The sequence below is a fragment of the Heterodontus francisci genome, chromosome 7 (genome assembly GCF_036365525.1).
Source record: "Heterodontus francisci isolate sHetFra1 chromosome 7, sHetFra1.hap1, whole genome shotgun sequence".
Classification (NCBI taxonomy): Eukaryota; Metazoa; Chordata; class Chondrichthyes; order Heterodontiformes; family Heterodontidae; genus Heterodontus; species Heterodontus francisci.
Window position 1 is genome coordinate 114,610,256 of NC_090377.1, and position 16,094 is coordinate 114,626,349.

General features: G+C 44.3%; 1 protein-coding gene across 1 annotated transcript in view; it reads left to right on the forward strand.

Moving 5' to 3' along the window:
• The first annotated feature begins 12,438 nt into the window (after window positions 1-12,438).
• Window positions 12,439-16,094, forward strand: part of LOC137372246 (ras-associated and pleckstrin homology domains-containing protein 1-like) — a 212,032-nt gene continuing 208,376 nt past the window's right edge. The window contains exon 1 of the mRNA XM_068035920.1: window positions 12,439-12,567. The gene's annotated coding sequence lies outside the window, so the exon portion shown is untranslated. The remainder of the gene's footprint in view (window positions 12,568-16,094) is intronic.

A 16,094-nucleotide genomic window follows, 5' to 3' on the forward strand; every position in this document is an offset into this window, starting at 1 on the left:
AAAGAAGTAGGTGAGGAAATGGTTGATGCCCTTGTCATGATCTTCTAAATCTCTTGATTCACGAATTGTCATCTTGGTTTGGATTGGAAAATTGCCAATGTCACTATTATTTAAGAAAGGTAAAATAAAGTACAAAATTATAGACCTATTAGTCTGTTGTAATAGAAAACTGTATGTCCAAGTTTACTGGCGACACCAAATTACGTGGCGCAGTAAATTATTTAGATTGGAGCAGAAAGTTGAAATGGATCATTGATGGAACTAAGTGAGTGGGCAAAACTGTGGCAGGTGAAGTTCAATATGGGGAGTTGAGGTCATTCACTTTAGACCTAAGAAAGGTAGATCAGTGTATTTTCTGAATGGTGAGCAGGTAGGAACTGTGGAGGAACAGAGAGATTTAGCGGCCCGAGTAATGAATTCACCACAAGCTATTGGACAGGTATAAAATATAATTAAAAAGCCTCATGGAATGTTGGCTCTTATCTCGAGAGCCAGAATACAAAGGGGCTACAGTTGTATGAAGCTCTGGTTAGTTCTCATCTGGAGGACTGTGCTCAGTTCTGGGCACTGCACCCCGTGATGAATATATCGACCTTAGAAGGGGTGCAGTGCATATTCACCAGAACGTTACCGGGGCTGAAAGAAGATAAAGGGACAAACTAATTGCCGTCTTTCAGACGAGTAAAGGATTTGTTAGGGTAGATAGAGAGAAATTATTTCTTCTGGTGGGGGAGTCCAGAACAAGGGAGCTGAACCTTAGATTTAGAGCTAGGCTGTTCAGGGGTGATGTCAGGAAGCTCTTCACACAAAGAGTAGTGGAAATCTGGAACACTCTCCCACAAAAAAAAGCTATTGAGGCTGGGGATCAGTTGAAAATTTCAAAATTGAAATTGATAGATTTTTGTTAGGCAAGGGCATTTAGGTTCATGGAGCCAAGACGGATTAATGGAGTTAAAATACAGACCAGTCACAATCAGACTTCACGGCTGAATGGTCCTCTCCTGTTCTTACATTCCTATATTTAAGGGTATGGGGAGTGAGCAGGAGTGTGGAATTAGACGGGGTGGGATATTGAAGGACAGATGGAGCGAGCCGGAGAGTCTGGATGGGAAATTAAAGGTTATGGAGTGCAAGCAGGAGAATGGGATTAGACTGGGTGTGACATTAACAGGTATGGGGAGTGAGAAGGAAATTGGGATTAGACTGGCTGGGATATTAAAGAGTATGGGGAGTGTGTGGGATGAGACTCGGAAGATAGTGAGAAAACCCCAGCACAGAGTTGATGAGTCAAGCCGCCAGGTCCTGTGCTGTTACTCTGATCAGCTCTTAGCCCAGGTCTTTTCCAATGCAGCTCTTGCTACGACCACTCGGAGATGCCAATGAGTAGCCACAGCATGATCCTTAATGGCAGATAGGGTCATGCTGTAGAAGAGGATGCTGCTAATTCTTGGAGGTTTGTTTGAATCATAATCTTGTTTCTGTCATGTAGGAGCTTGCAGCAGTTTGTAGATCGCACCAATTGTCCTTAAGGCCCAAATAAGAGCTTGAAAATAATTTCCAGAAGCTCCAACTGCGTGGTAAAAGTGGGTGTGATAAAGGGTTTACCTGCTTACAGAGAGGGATGGAGTGCATGAGTGAGAGAGAGATAATGGCATAGAGATGGGGAGAATGACGGGTAAAGTGAGAGAGAGTGATGGGGGTGGAGTGGTGACACCAGGCCTTTACAAGTCTGTAGGTTTTCAGAGAGAGGGCAGGAGTTCCACGGTTTTGTTGCAGGTCGGTTTCTGCATTATGATTATTTTTAACAAGACTTTAGAATGGACAGAATTGTGTGTTTTAAAATTGGCTTCAGTTAGCTGGGAAGGCATTGACATTTTGTTTTCACGTTAGGAAAGAAACAGAATACATGAAACTGTTGAGACTTAGCTATTGGTATAGCTGCTGACTGTCCTGTCAGATTGGAAACTGCTCGGGCCAAATTTGTTTAGTTTATCAGTCATGTCATTGAAATACTAATGTCTGCAAATTGGTTGGACATTTAGAATGGTTTCTATTGTGGCCGGGTGTCTCGAACAAATGACTCAACGACCGATCAAGAGATTGTTCTTCACGTGTTATCCAGATGAGCGGTAGAAATGATTCATTTTGATTCCCAGACTTTTGGGGAAGAAGCTCTTTCATCTTTGGCTAAAATCTGCACTTTGGAGGTTTGGAAGAATTGTGCAAGAGATGGGGACTTCCCCTGCTTCGGTGGTCTGTTCCCACACTGAGGTACTGATGGGGACTCCATAGAGATCATTGCGAGATCAGCTCAGAGATCTGGGAAGAGCTACAAGCATTTTGGACTAATTTGGGGGAACTTGGGTGATTTGGGAACAGGTTGGGGTGGGTAAAAAAATTATGATTTTAAGAGTGGGAGCGCAGCCTGGCTCCAACACACCCGCCTCCGGGTTTGATAGTGACTGGATGCCGTTGAGAAACTAACACACCGAAGAAAGGCGGGTACTTACTAACACCCTTTTTTATTTATTTATTTTATTTAGAGATACAGCACTGAAACAGGCCCTTCGGCCCACCGAGTCTGTGCCAACCATCAACCACCCATTTATACTAATCCTACACTAATTCCATATTCCTACCACATCCCCACATTTCCCTGCCACCGACCTACACTAGGGGCAATTTATAATGGCCAATTTACCTATCAACCTGCAAGTCTTTGGCATGTGGGAGGAAACCGGAGCACCCGGAGAAAACCCACGCCTTTGGAGAAGTTAATGAACTCTTTTAAGTTTCACGGATTTCCTCAGGAAACTGACCAGGGAAATGGAGGTGAGTTGGAGCAGCAGTTCAGCTGGGTATTTAAACTTGTCTTTGCCATATGTGAATAAGATCTCACTTATTGCAACTGGTTTCTCAGCTCCCTCTGGCAAACATTCGGCAAAGAGTGCTTGTGTGAATTTAGCTTTTTTTCAACCTTGGAGGATTTCAAATTGACAAGATCAGGATGGGGAGGCACCTTAGGTGTTTTTGACTGCAACAGGGAGACCATTGCCATCCACCGCAGCGAGGACTCACCGGGGTGGGATCAGCATGTGTGCAGGAAGGAGTTGCACATGGGAGAACAGGAGAAGGGCTGTGGTTGTAGGAGGCACTATCCACATCACAAGGTTTACAAATAAAGACTCCATTCCCTTAATCGCTGGGAGAAGCAATGCTTCCACAGGTTGAGATTATAGAGTCAGGTGGTGGCAGATATCTGGAAGAACTGCTCCCTGTTAGACCTGGGGCTTTGAGAATGACAACTACTATCAAATTTTTCACCTCTAGATCCTTCCAGAGTGCTACCAGAGACATATTCAGTATCTCCCAGTTGACTGCATATTAATGCATAATGCAGGTTCCTGATGGCTTGTTTACCAAGGCTGGCAATTATGTAATTTTCCCCTGTGACGACAGAAGGAGTGAGGTCCTGTGAGGAATTGGCCTCACGGATATCCTGCGATACTTGCTGTATGTGTGCCCTACTCGAGGGTAATTCATGATGGGCAATAAATGCTGGCCTGGGCAATAAGTGCTGGCCTTGCCAACAATGCCCACATCCTACGAATGTAATTCCTTTATTCAAAAAGGGAAGGAGACAGAAAGCAGGAAACTACAGACCAGTCAGCTTAACATCTGTCTTAGGGAAAATGTTAGAAGTTATTATCAAAGACGGTATAGGAGGACATTTAGAAAAATTCAAGGTAATCAGGCAGAGTCAACATGGTTTTGTGAAAGGGAAATCATGTTTAACCAATTTATTGGAATTCTTTGAGGGAGTTACATGTGCGGTGGATGTATTGTACTTAGATTTCCAGAAGGCATTTGATAAGGTGCCACATCAAAGGTCATTGCAGAAAATAAAAGCTCATGGTGTAGGGGGTAACATATTGGCATGGATAGAAGATTGGCTAACTAACAGAAAACAGAGAGTAGGCATAAATGGGTAATTTTCTGGTTGGCAAGATGTAATGAGTGGTGTGCCACAGGGATCTGTGCTGGGGCCTCAACTTTTTATAATTTATATAAATGACTTGGATGAAGGGACCAAAGGTATGGTTGCTAAATTTGCTGATGACACAAAAATAGGTAGAAAAGTATCTTGTGAAGATGACATAAGGTGGATACAAAGGGATATAGATAGGTTAAGTGAGTGGGCAAAGACCTGGCAAATGGAGTATAATGTGGGAAAATGTGAAATTGTCCACTTTGACGGGAAGAATAAAAAAAGCATATGCTAATATCTAATATATCTAAATGGTGAGAGATTGCAGAGCTCTGAGATGCAGAGGGATCTGGGTGTCCTAGTGCATGAATTGCAAAAGGTTAGTATGCAGGTACAGCATGTAATTAGGAAAGCTAATAGAATGTTATTGTTTATCACGAGGGGAATTGAATACAAAAAAAGTAGGGAGGTTATGCTTCAGCTATACAGGGCATTGGATGAGACCACATCTGGAGTACTGTGTACAGTTCTAGTCTCCTTATTTAAGGATGTAAATGCATTGGAGGCAGTTCAGAGAAGGATTACTAGACTGATACCTGGAATGGGTGGTCTGTCTTACGAGGAAAGATTGGACAGGCTAGGCTTGTATGTGCTGGAATTTAGAAGAGTAAGAGGAGACTTTATTGAAACATATAAGATCCTGACGGGTCTTGACGTGGATGTGGGAAGGATGTTTCCCCTTGTGGGAGAATCTCGAACTGGGGGTCACTGTTTAAAAATAAGGGGTTGCCCATTTAAGACGGAGATGAGAAATTTTTTTCTCTCAGAGGGTGGTGAGTCTTTGGAAATCTCTTCCTCAAAAGGCAGTGGAAGCAGAGTCTTTGAATATTTTTAAGGCAGAGGTAGATAGATTCTTGATAAGCAAGGGGTTGGAAGGTTATCGGGGGTAGGTGGAAATGTGGAGTAATCAGTTCAGCCATGAACCTATTGAATGGTGGAGCAGGCTCGAATGGCCGAGTGGCCTACTCCTGCACCTAATTTGTATGTTCGATGAATATAAAAAATTCATCCTGAACACCTCCAATTTTGATTTGTGGACTGTCCCTTTAAATCCCATCATGAGGGTGCACATCACGCCTGGTGCACATCACGCCTGCTGCACAGTTTGTAGAAGCAAAACCCAGAAGTCAAAATTAATTGGCACAATTCCATTGTGATCTCAAATTCAGACCAGCTCAGTTCATTTCCTAGTTTCCCCCACACAATTCCTCCCCCCCCCGCCCACCCCACCCACCGCCTGAAAGGTGTCTTCATATTGATAACAGGGCTGTTGATTTTGAAACAGTTTCACTACTGTGGCAGTTAGCTGTTGTACAACAAGGTATTTGCTGGTGTGCCTTTTCTGTGTAATTATCTCACCTGCAAATAAATTGATTCTCCAACTGTTTTTAACAGTGGACAGTTACATGTGGTCTCTGGTACTTAACAATGTGGTAAAAGCGTAATTGGTTATCCTGTGGCCTGCTGCCCCCAGCCTCCAGACATAAAGATGCGGGATTCGGTCATCAGAGATGTGATACATTTATGAAAACTGCCTTTCTGTGTGAATCTGAGTAGAGAGTTAGGAGAGAGACTGAGGTGCACTGCCTGAAAGGGCGGTGGATGCATATTCAATAATAACCTTCAAAAGGGAATTGGATAAATACTTGAAAGGGAAATATTTGCAGGCTATAGGGAAAGAGAAGGGCATTGGTGCTAATTGGATAGTTCTTTCAAAGAGCCAGCACAGCTACAATTGGCTGAATGGCCTCCTCTTGTGTTGTATCGTCCTTTGAACCATTCAGAGGATTTGATAGTTGGGAGAAACACTGAACTGTACAAAGGATTTGAGAGTTGAGAAAAAGCTTGAATCATTAAAAGGATTTGCCTATCATGGAACAAGATTTAACTTCATCTGAAAGCCACCCTTGATTATATTACTGACTTCCCCTCACCTTGGTGCCCATTTCTAATTACATCAACATATTTGTGAGGAACACGTGTGGATACAGTCACATCTGTCTGAGACCTGCACAAGTCTCCTGCTCTCCCTGTGGCCCACCTTGGAATAGGGATGCTACAACCATTGTGACTGAACTGTGTGGAGATTTCTAAAACAGACTATTAAAAATAGAAATGGATTTTTTCCTCACTTCTATTTGTAACGTAGAATAATTATAACTTTAAATTTTCATTGTACTACAGATTGTGACCCACAATCCCACTCCTTTTTCCTCTTTGGACTTGAACAACTGCATTGCTTGTTTTGTTTATGTTGGGTTAATGAATGACTAACAGCTCTGCACATCCCTTTTAAGCAGTTTATCGCTAAATATCATTGATCCAACAGAAACCAGCAACATCGGTGAATCACAAGGCTGATGTCTCTAATATCTTATTTCTGTAAATTATTAAAACCATTTGGATTAGAAAACATTGGACATTCACAGCAGTCAGTGTCCAATAGATTTTTTAAGCCACTGCATGGACTCTTAGTCTGCCTGTAATTTCTACAGCCTGGGTGAGTGTGGGTTTCATGGTTATACAGAGTGGGAGAGACTGCAGCCCCTCTTCGATTATTTGATGGGGCTGCTCAACATCTGGCTGGACTTTGGCTGCCCATGGCAGAGGGGAGTGGAAAAGTCAGAGGGACCTTCTTGTGGATTGCTCCTGGGCTTGGCCATGTTGGCGATCCAAAGGTGCAGGTTGGATGCAGCCCATGGACATAGTCACTTTGGCTGGCTGCCTCACTTTCACAGCTTTGTTCCTGCCTGGCTGGTCTTGGAGAGGGAGCACATGGGGCTCAACAGTAAGTCCTTCCGCGGCCTATCACTGGCTGGTATTTGTCTCTACCTATCACAAGCTGGCATCCACCTCTACCTATCACAAGCTAGCTTTTGTATCTGCCTATCACTTGTTGGCATTTTCCAACATTGAATGGTGTTTCCAACTTTGCTGTTGTCTTACAATATGGCGATTGATTCTTCTCTCATAGTGGGACATCCATGGCTTGATTCCACTCTTACTGTTGTATTATCTCTTTCTAGATTAATACAAAAGAAGCTGAAGGGCAGGCATAGAGTTTGAATACAAAGCTTTAATTGAGACTTGTTGCTTCAGCTTACATGTGCTAACTGGGTGTGCAAGAGAACGGAATCACCTGATACTTCACTTCCTGTGATGACATAAATATTATCACAAACATATTTAAATGATTATATTTAACATACTAACTAATACACTATCACAACATCCCCTTTACTTAAAGGACAGGCCCATATAGTATAACATTAATATGTATATGAATAAGCAACCCTTATGAGATATAAGAAATTTGACAACTATAACACTATTTATTTAAAACATTCAACTGTAACAAATACATTTGGAACACTTGTCTTCAAGGTGTTGTCTACGTTTGAAACCATACTGGTCATTGGCTGACCCGACCAGATCTTGTGACATGTGGGTGCATTCTCAAACTGTCCATCCTCTCCTCTTGAAGATTGAGTTTGGGAGGATTGACTTCAGTTGTTGACACTTTGCTTGTTGTCTCTTCGTCTGCAAAATGTACGCGGGTATGGGTAGGTGATGCCATTTGGTTGCCTTGTGCATGGCTAGTAGAGAGTCCCCTGAGGTGAGATCAATTCCTTTGCAGTACCGTACCATTTCATGTTGTCATCTCATATGAACGTGGTTCTTTGCATACCTTGGACACCTCTGATGAGATCCATGTCTGTTCTTGCAGGTGTAGGACCCTCACCATATGGCCAATGCATAGTGGCGGTAATTTTGTGCCCGCATGCACGTTATGTGCGCCTTTAATTTTGTCTTGTTTCTGACGTAACTGGTCTGTGATCAAGAACGACTTGGTGAGATGATAACTTGGTGGTGTTGTTCTCACTGGTCAGCCAAACAGGATCTCAGTAGGTGGTGGCAATCCGGAGTCTAATGGCATTGTATGAAGATGCAGCAGTGCAATCTGGATATCTTGCCTGGTTTCCAAACACTCTTTTTTGATCAGTGATTTGACTGTCCTGATCATATGCTCAGCCATCCCATTCGAACGAGGATGCTGGGCCAGAACACTGACTCGCGAGCAAGTTATTTTGTCCTTACTATTCCCATGTGTCCTTGGTGGAACTGTCCAAGTATGTCAGATTGAAGTGTCACTGGAATGAGTAGTTGGTGTTCTTTGAATCGTTCTCCATTGGATATACTGATTTTTGTCTTGATATGGCCAATACATTCTCAGATCCGTAGGGGTCCGTAGAATGGTCTCAGGCCAACTCTCAAAAATGATCTGCTGCAGAGCTTGGAGTGTGGAATCTTGAGAGATTTCCCTCTGGAGTTCTTCTCTCCTATTTTGACAGAAGTACGTGAGATCTATGCTGTAGACATCCTCCAAGCTTGCACAGACTTTGTCCACCTGGAAGTCGAATGGTATGTCTCGTGCCTTCCTGGCATTGGACAGTCTACTTAGTGCCTGATACGACCATCTGACTACTGGGTTTGTATCTGACATCACTGGTGTAGCCCTGAATCTTGATGAGCAGCTTTTGGAGTCAAGGCGGTACACTTATGAGCAGTTTTCTCCAGATGATCTGCAGCAGCTTATGAGGGGGTGACGGTTGCATAGTGGTAGTCGCTGGACTAGTAGTCCAGAGGCCCAGGCTGATGCCCTGGGGACACTGGTTTAAATCCCACCACGACAGCTGGTGGAATTTAAATTCAATTAATTCAAAAAAATCTGGAATTGAAATCTAGTCTCAGTAATGGTGTCATGAAGCTATCATTGATTGTCGTAAAAACCCATTTTGTTCATTAATGTCCTTTTCAGGGAAGGAAATCTGCTGTCTTTACCTGGTCTGGCCTACATGTGACTTCAGACCCATAGCAATGTGGCTGACTCTTAACTACCCTCTGAAATGGCCTAGCAAGACACTCAGTTGTCAAGGGCAATTAGGGATGGGAAACAAATAATGGCCTTGCCAGTGATACCCACATTCCATGAAAGAATTTTAAAAAAAATCTGTCACCCCCTCATAAGCTGCTGCAGATCATCTGGAGAAAACTGCTCATAAGTGTACCGCCTTGATTCCAAAAGCTGCTCATCAAGATACACCAGTGATGTCAGATACAAACCCAGTAGTCAGATGGTCCTATCAGACACTGAGTAGATTGTCCAACGCCGGGGCAGCACAGTGGCGCAGTGGTTAGCACCGCAGCCTCACAGCTCCAGCGACCCGGGTTCGGTTCTGGGTACTCCTGTGTGGAGTTTGCAAGTTCTCCCTGTGACCGCGTGGGTTTCTGCCGGGTGCTCCGGTTTCCTCCCACAGCCAAAGACTTGCAGGTTGATAGGTAAATTGCCCCTAGTGTAGGTAGGTGGTAGGAGAATTGAGGGAAGGTGGGGATGTGGTAGGGAATATGGGATTAATGTAGGATTAGTATAAATGGGTGGTTGATGGTCGGCACAGACTCGGTGAGTCGAAGGGCCTGTTTCAGTGCTGTAACTCTCTATGACCATTAACTCCTTCCCAAATAAGCATGTGTGGAACCTGGTGTTCCTGAAGACACAAGCGAGAGTTTTCCATTCGAGATTGGAGTAATGTGCTTGTGCTGTTTTGAAGAAGACATCTGAACATATAAATTAGGAGCAGGAGTAGGCCACGGTTCTCGAGGTTGCGCGGCCATTCAACAATATCATGGCTGATCTGATTGTAACCACATTCCCGCCTACCCCCGATAACCTTTCACCCCCTTGCTTATCAAGAATCTATCTACCTCCGCCTTAATATTTAAAGACTCTGCTTCCACTGCCTTTTGAGGAACAGAATTCCAAAGACTCACCACCCTCTGAGAGAAAAAAAATTCTCCTCATCTCTGTCTTAAATGGGGGACTTATTTTTAAACAGTGACCCCCAGGTCTAGCTTCTCCAGCAAGAGGAATCATCCTTTCCACATCCACCCTGTTTGTGACCCCTCAGGATCTTATATGTTTCAGTTAAGTCTCCTCTTACTCGTCCAAAATCCAGTGGATACAAGTCTAGCATGTCCAACCTTTCCTCAAGACAACTTGCCCATTCCAGCGAAACCTTCTCTGAACTGCTTCCAATGTATTTACATCATTCCTTAAATAAGGAGACCAGTACTGTACACAGTACTCCAGATGTGGTCTCACCAATGTCCTGTATAACTGAAGCATAACCTCCCTAATTTTGTATTCAATTCCCCTTGCAATAAATGATAATGTTCTATTAACTTTCCTAATTACGTGCTGTACCTGCATACTAACCTTTTGCGAATCATGCCAAAGACTTGCGGGTTGATAGGTAAATTGGCCATTGTAAAGAAAAAAAATTCCCCAAATGTAGGTAGGTGGTAGGAGAATTGAGTGAAGGTGGGGATGTGAGAGGGAAAAATGGGATTAATGTAGGATTAGTGTAAATGGGTGGTTGATGTTCGGCATGGAATCGTTGGGCCGAAGGGCCTGTTTCGGTGCTGTATTTCTCTATGACTGTATGACTAGGACACCCTCATCTCTCTACATCTCAGAGCACTCACCATTTACTCAGCAGCACTCAATTTGTGGCCTAATGTGTTTTATATAGTTCTAGCATAACCTCCCTGCTCTATACGCTTTGCCTTGACCAAAAAAGCAAAGTATCCCGTATGCTGCCTTCACCACTTGTCCTGCTGCCTTTATTGTCTGAGGAATAGAATATAAAAGCAGAGGGATTATGCTAGAACTGTATAAAGCACTAGTTAGGTTGCAGCTACAGTACTGCATGCAGTTCTGGTCATCACATTATAGCACTCCAAGGTCCCTCTTCCTCTACATTTTTCAGTATCTTACCATTTGTTATGTATTCCCTTGCCTTGTTTGTCCTCCCCAAATGCATCATCTCTCACTTCTCTGTATTGAATTCCATTTGCCACTTTTCTGCCCACCTGACCAGTCCATTGATAGCTTCCTGCAGTCTGCAGCTTTCTTCCTCACTATCAACCACATGGCCAATTTTTGTATCATGTACAAACTTCTTAAACATTTCCACATTCAAGCCTAAATCATTGATATTTCCCATGAGTTGCCTTGTCTATTTTTTGACTGCACCTCTGTGAAGCAGCTTAGGATGTTCTTTTACGTTAAAGGTGCCACGTAAATGTAAGGTGTAAAATGGTGAATCTCAATCTCAGAGGTAAAGTTTTACAGACCAAGGTAACCCGATAATAGTGGCCAACCTTTACACCAGCCTGCATAAGGAACATCTGCAGGAATATTAGCTGTGGACAATTCAGTCTGAATGCATTGTCCACTTATTTACAGAGATTGCTGGAGAGTGATTTGAAATGATTGATTTCTCCCTCACCCCTCCTTCCTTCACTAGCAGAGAGGTGCTGATGCCAATTGCAACACCCGAGGTGTGAGCAGCAAATTCAGCACAGGCTGTGTAATTGAACTGGAAATGTAGGAACAGGAGGAGGCCATTCGGTGCTCGAGCCTGTTTCGCCATTCAAAGAGATCATGGTTAGTGACCTAACTCCATACACCAGCTTTTGCCCCGTATCCCAAAATACCTTTGGATAACACAAATCTATCAATCTCAGATTTAAAATTAACAATTGATCTAACATTTGTCGAAGAAAGTTCCAAACTTCTGCCACCCTTTTGTGGGCAAAGAAAAAAGAAAGGCTTGCATTTTGAGTTCCGAAGAAGGGTCACTGACCCGAAACGTTAACTCTGCTTCTCTTTCCACAGATGCTGCCAGACCTGCTGAGTGAATCCAGCATTTCTTGTTTTTGTTGCATTTTTATAGAGCCTTCACAACCACTGGACAGCCAATGAAGTACTTTTGAAGTGTATTCACTGTTATAATGCAGGAAATGTGGCAACCAGTGTGTACACAGACACCAATGTATTAATCAGATAATCTGTTTTTGTGATGTTGATTGAGGGATAAATATTGGCCAGGACACTGGGGAGAGCTCCGGTGCTCTTCTTTGAAATAGTGTGTGGGACATCCGCATCCACCCGAGCAAGCAGATGGGCCCTTGGTTTAACCTCAGCCAAAAGAGGCAATGCTGACAGTGCAGCACTATGTCAGTACTGCACTGAAGTGTCAGCCTTCATTTTTGCGCTCAAGGCCTGGAGTGGGACTTGAACCGGGAACAGAAATGTTTCCTAACTTTGCTCCTTAAACGTCTGGCTCTAATTGTTAGAGTCTCGGACTTCCAAAATTCGATTCAGTTCTCCTCGAAATTGCGAGTGACGGGTATTGTAACAATGAGCCAGAGAGATATTTGAGCTGTGTGGGCCCGACCCGCGCCGGCTGGTGTTGGCACTTTAAGAGAAAGGACGGGGCGTGGCCATGCGGGCCGCGGGGGGAGGGGCGGAGACCGGAAGTGGCTCTGCCGGCGCCGCCACACAATAAACCGCAACGGCCGGAGCGCGCGGAGCGGAGCTGCTCATTACCTCACAGCGAGACAGCAACTGAGCGGTACCGGCATCGGGCTCGTCCGCCCCTCAGTAGTTAAGGACGGTGAGTCCGGGACCCGTAAGGGGTGGCGGTGGTATTGATGATGATGCGGCATCTGGGAGGAAAGCGGCCGAGAGTTCCCCACCCCCATATCACCTCCCGGGTCTCCCCCCCCCCCCCCCGCCCCCCGAGTTCTCCACACTGAGTCCTCCCATCCCCGCTTCCGCGCCGCCCGTCCCCCGGTTTTCCCAGTCTGAGTATTCCCAGTTCCCTGGTGCCCCACATTGAGTCCTCCCATCCCCTGGGTCCCCCGGTCCCCTCGCACTTAGTCCATCATCCACCGGTCCCAGTCCTCTGACCAGCAAACCCTCACTGCTCCTCCCCGCCCCCTCACCGTGTCCTTCCTATGCTGTCCTGTGGTCTCCACACACTGTTCCTCTTCTCTTCCCCCCCACCCCCCCAGTCCCTGGGACCCCTCCCGCTATCTCCCGGAGTACACTCTACCACACCCTGACTCACTGGGGAGGATAGTCTCTCCTACATACTGGCTCCGACCCACTGTTGGGCGGCGGGAGAAAGAACAGTCCACACATTAGTCCTGACTCATGAGGTAGGGAGAAGAAAGGCAGTCTCCTTGCCTACTGGCCCTGATCCTCTGGGAGACAGTCTTCCTGCAAAATGGCCTGTACCTTCCCTGTGGTCACTAGGCACAGTTTCCCTGTAAACTGGCTCTAAGCCCCTTGTGTCACTGAGGAACAGTCTACTTGAGTCCATGATAGTCTCTTGCACAATAGTGGTTGCAGTTGTAATTGTTGGAAGTGACTCAGTGTGGTTCACAAATGGTATGGGGTGTGGATCCTGGTCCGTCCTGGAAGAGATGGGTCTCGGATAGAAATTTGCAAGTCACAACTCTATTGACTTTGTCTCAAAACGTCAGCCGTACATCCAAAACAATGTGATTCAAATTCACATCTGGGTCTGGGGGGGCCTCGTTAGGAGCAGTATATAACTGTCAGGTAGAGGCTCAACTCTGATTTCTGATTCAGTATTTTTTGGCCTTGTTTCCCAGTTGGTTTGGTAGAGTTGGTTTGGTCTCTGTCTGTGATGTTTTTGCATTTATGTCCTTAATGTTCGAAGTAGTGGAACTTTGCTTTATTTATTTTGTCTCCTTCAGGTTCTGAATTTGGCTTTCCATATGTTTAATAGCTAGTCAGTACTTTTACTGTGGGGAATGGGTTTCATACTCTGGACACACTTGGATGCAGTTTTTTTTTCTTTAAACTCTTTTTCTTTCCAATTTTCTCCCCACCTCACTCTCGCGTGCTGATAATGGGATATAGTTCCTTGCCCGCTAGTCCCCTTCCAATGCCTCACCCACATAAGCCTTTCTTCACTTGAACCTGAACTTGGTATCTGCAGGCTGCTGGGGCAGGGTGATCATATTTTGTCACCACCTGATGCCCGCAAGTATTTTCCTGGAGGGGGTCATTGGATATTGATTGGGACTAATATTCCAGATTGATTACCCTCTCTTTCCTCCAGCCCTATGTATTATCATGTTAGTTCCCCAGGTATTTGCAATTTATATAGTTTTAAAAACTTTTGCAAAGGAAAATTAATTCAGTTTTAAAAAAAAAATGCTATTTAATGATGCCCTGATGCTTATGCACAAGAATAGAAGTTGGCCGGATTGGGATTTGTATTCGTTTGAGAGTTTCCACCTGGTTGTATCTAGTGTGCCACAAGTTTTTATAATTTATTTCTTGTGGTTCTTTCTCTTTGCTCTTTTTGGTATAGATATGAGGTTTGCGGTCTGGAGATAGGTTTCCCTTGATAAACCGCAAAGTCTCATTTTGTGTTGAGAGTTGAAGTAAGAAAAAGAAGTTAGTCAGTAAGCAGCAGTTTTTCTGTGTTTGAGAAAGTGTTTCGATGTATTTTACAGAAGGGCAAGTTGTTGTCAGACTGGGTTGCTCTGTAAGAGAGGCAATAGGGACTCGATGGGCTGAATGGCCTCCTTCTGTACTGTAAATGACTGTCTAGGACTGGGCAGTGCCTCACAGCAGTCTACAAATTGTGTTCCTATTTAGTTATTTTTCAATTGCCCTCCAACTTTTGGTCCCCCCCCCTGTTGAAAGGGTTGATTGGTGCTGGAGGATGGTCTCCCGCGTGCTGGTTATTCACTAGGGCTTTGCCTGAGTGGCCGTTCACGATGAGTGAGTGTCATTGGGATATTTGGGGGGAGGGTATCGCAGCCAAACCTGATCCTGTCTTTGCCCAGTGTGCTAGCAGGTGCCCCTGGACAATGATCAGGAGGAGCAGGAATCATGGCTGATTTTATTTTTCCCCTCCCTTTCTCAGTGCAGTGGTATTGAGGTCAAGTACTGAGTCTGTGCTACTATCCTGACTGACATTAGCTAAAGCAGTACAAACTAGGGATCAGAACTGGGACATTCCTAGTCCATATTGCTCGGATGCTTGCTATGTAAATATGTTTTTGGTACCAGAATAGTTTTGTGGGTTAAACCAGTGCTGTAAATGTAGAGTAGCTAATTAAATCTTTCCAGAAGTTAACAAACAGTGGAATAGCTTGGTTAAGGAGTAGTGTAGCTGAAGCCTCTGTCTCCTGTGCAACACGTCCCAAGGCAGAGCCTAAATGTTGTACTGTGTATAGTGGAACACGCTCTGACTGTGACTTTGCAAGTAGATTTGTCTGGATGGATAGTATAATTGGGTGAGACTGGTGTCAAAGGAGCGTGATGCCTAATGAGATTAAAGCTAATTTCTGCAATGCTAATTAGTTTATTCTCGACATGGACTTGATGGGCTGAATGGGTTCCTTCTGTACCATAAATGACTGTCTAGGATCCATATTGTTTTTTATATTCCTTCTTAAACACAACTTGGAGTGGACTGGTAGTTGAGATCTTGCAATGTGATATTCCCACAATATCAGTCTTTAAGTGGTGAGGGAATGGAGGAAGCAGGGTGGGTGACAGATGATTTCAAGATGCGCAAGGAGTGCCATTATATTTGAAAATGGAATGAGAAATTTTGAAGAAAAGGCAGCAGGAAACTGCCTGTGAATGGTAAATAGCACATTGTCCTAAAGGTTAGGGGCTGATTTATTGAATTGAGTATGGTAGCTGGTTATATATATGTGTGAGTGGACAGACTAGTGAGAAGTTTGTTGGTTTCTGGTAATAAAATTCTTGTGTTTAACATTTCATTGGGCAGTTCCCCTTTAAGAATCAGCGGTAGACCAGCAAAGCAAACATTTTTGTTAGCCACTCCCCTGCAGCATACAGAAAGGTGCAGTGCTTTGAAATGGGATTGAGAAGTTGCTTAGCGATATTAGAGATCTTAACAGTGTTTAAGTGAGTGTAAAATTTTCAGACAGTATCCACTCAAGCTGTGAACTCCCCCCCCCACCCCAGTAATTGGAGGTTTGACTTTTCAAACTTGTCTGGAGAAAATATTTTCAGCTGTTTGTGTTGAATTTGTGCCCTATTATTACAATTCTCACCAACCATTAGAAACAATCTATCATTGTTTGCCATTCTTTAATCTTGGATACCTTGGTCAGGTCATTT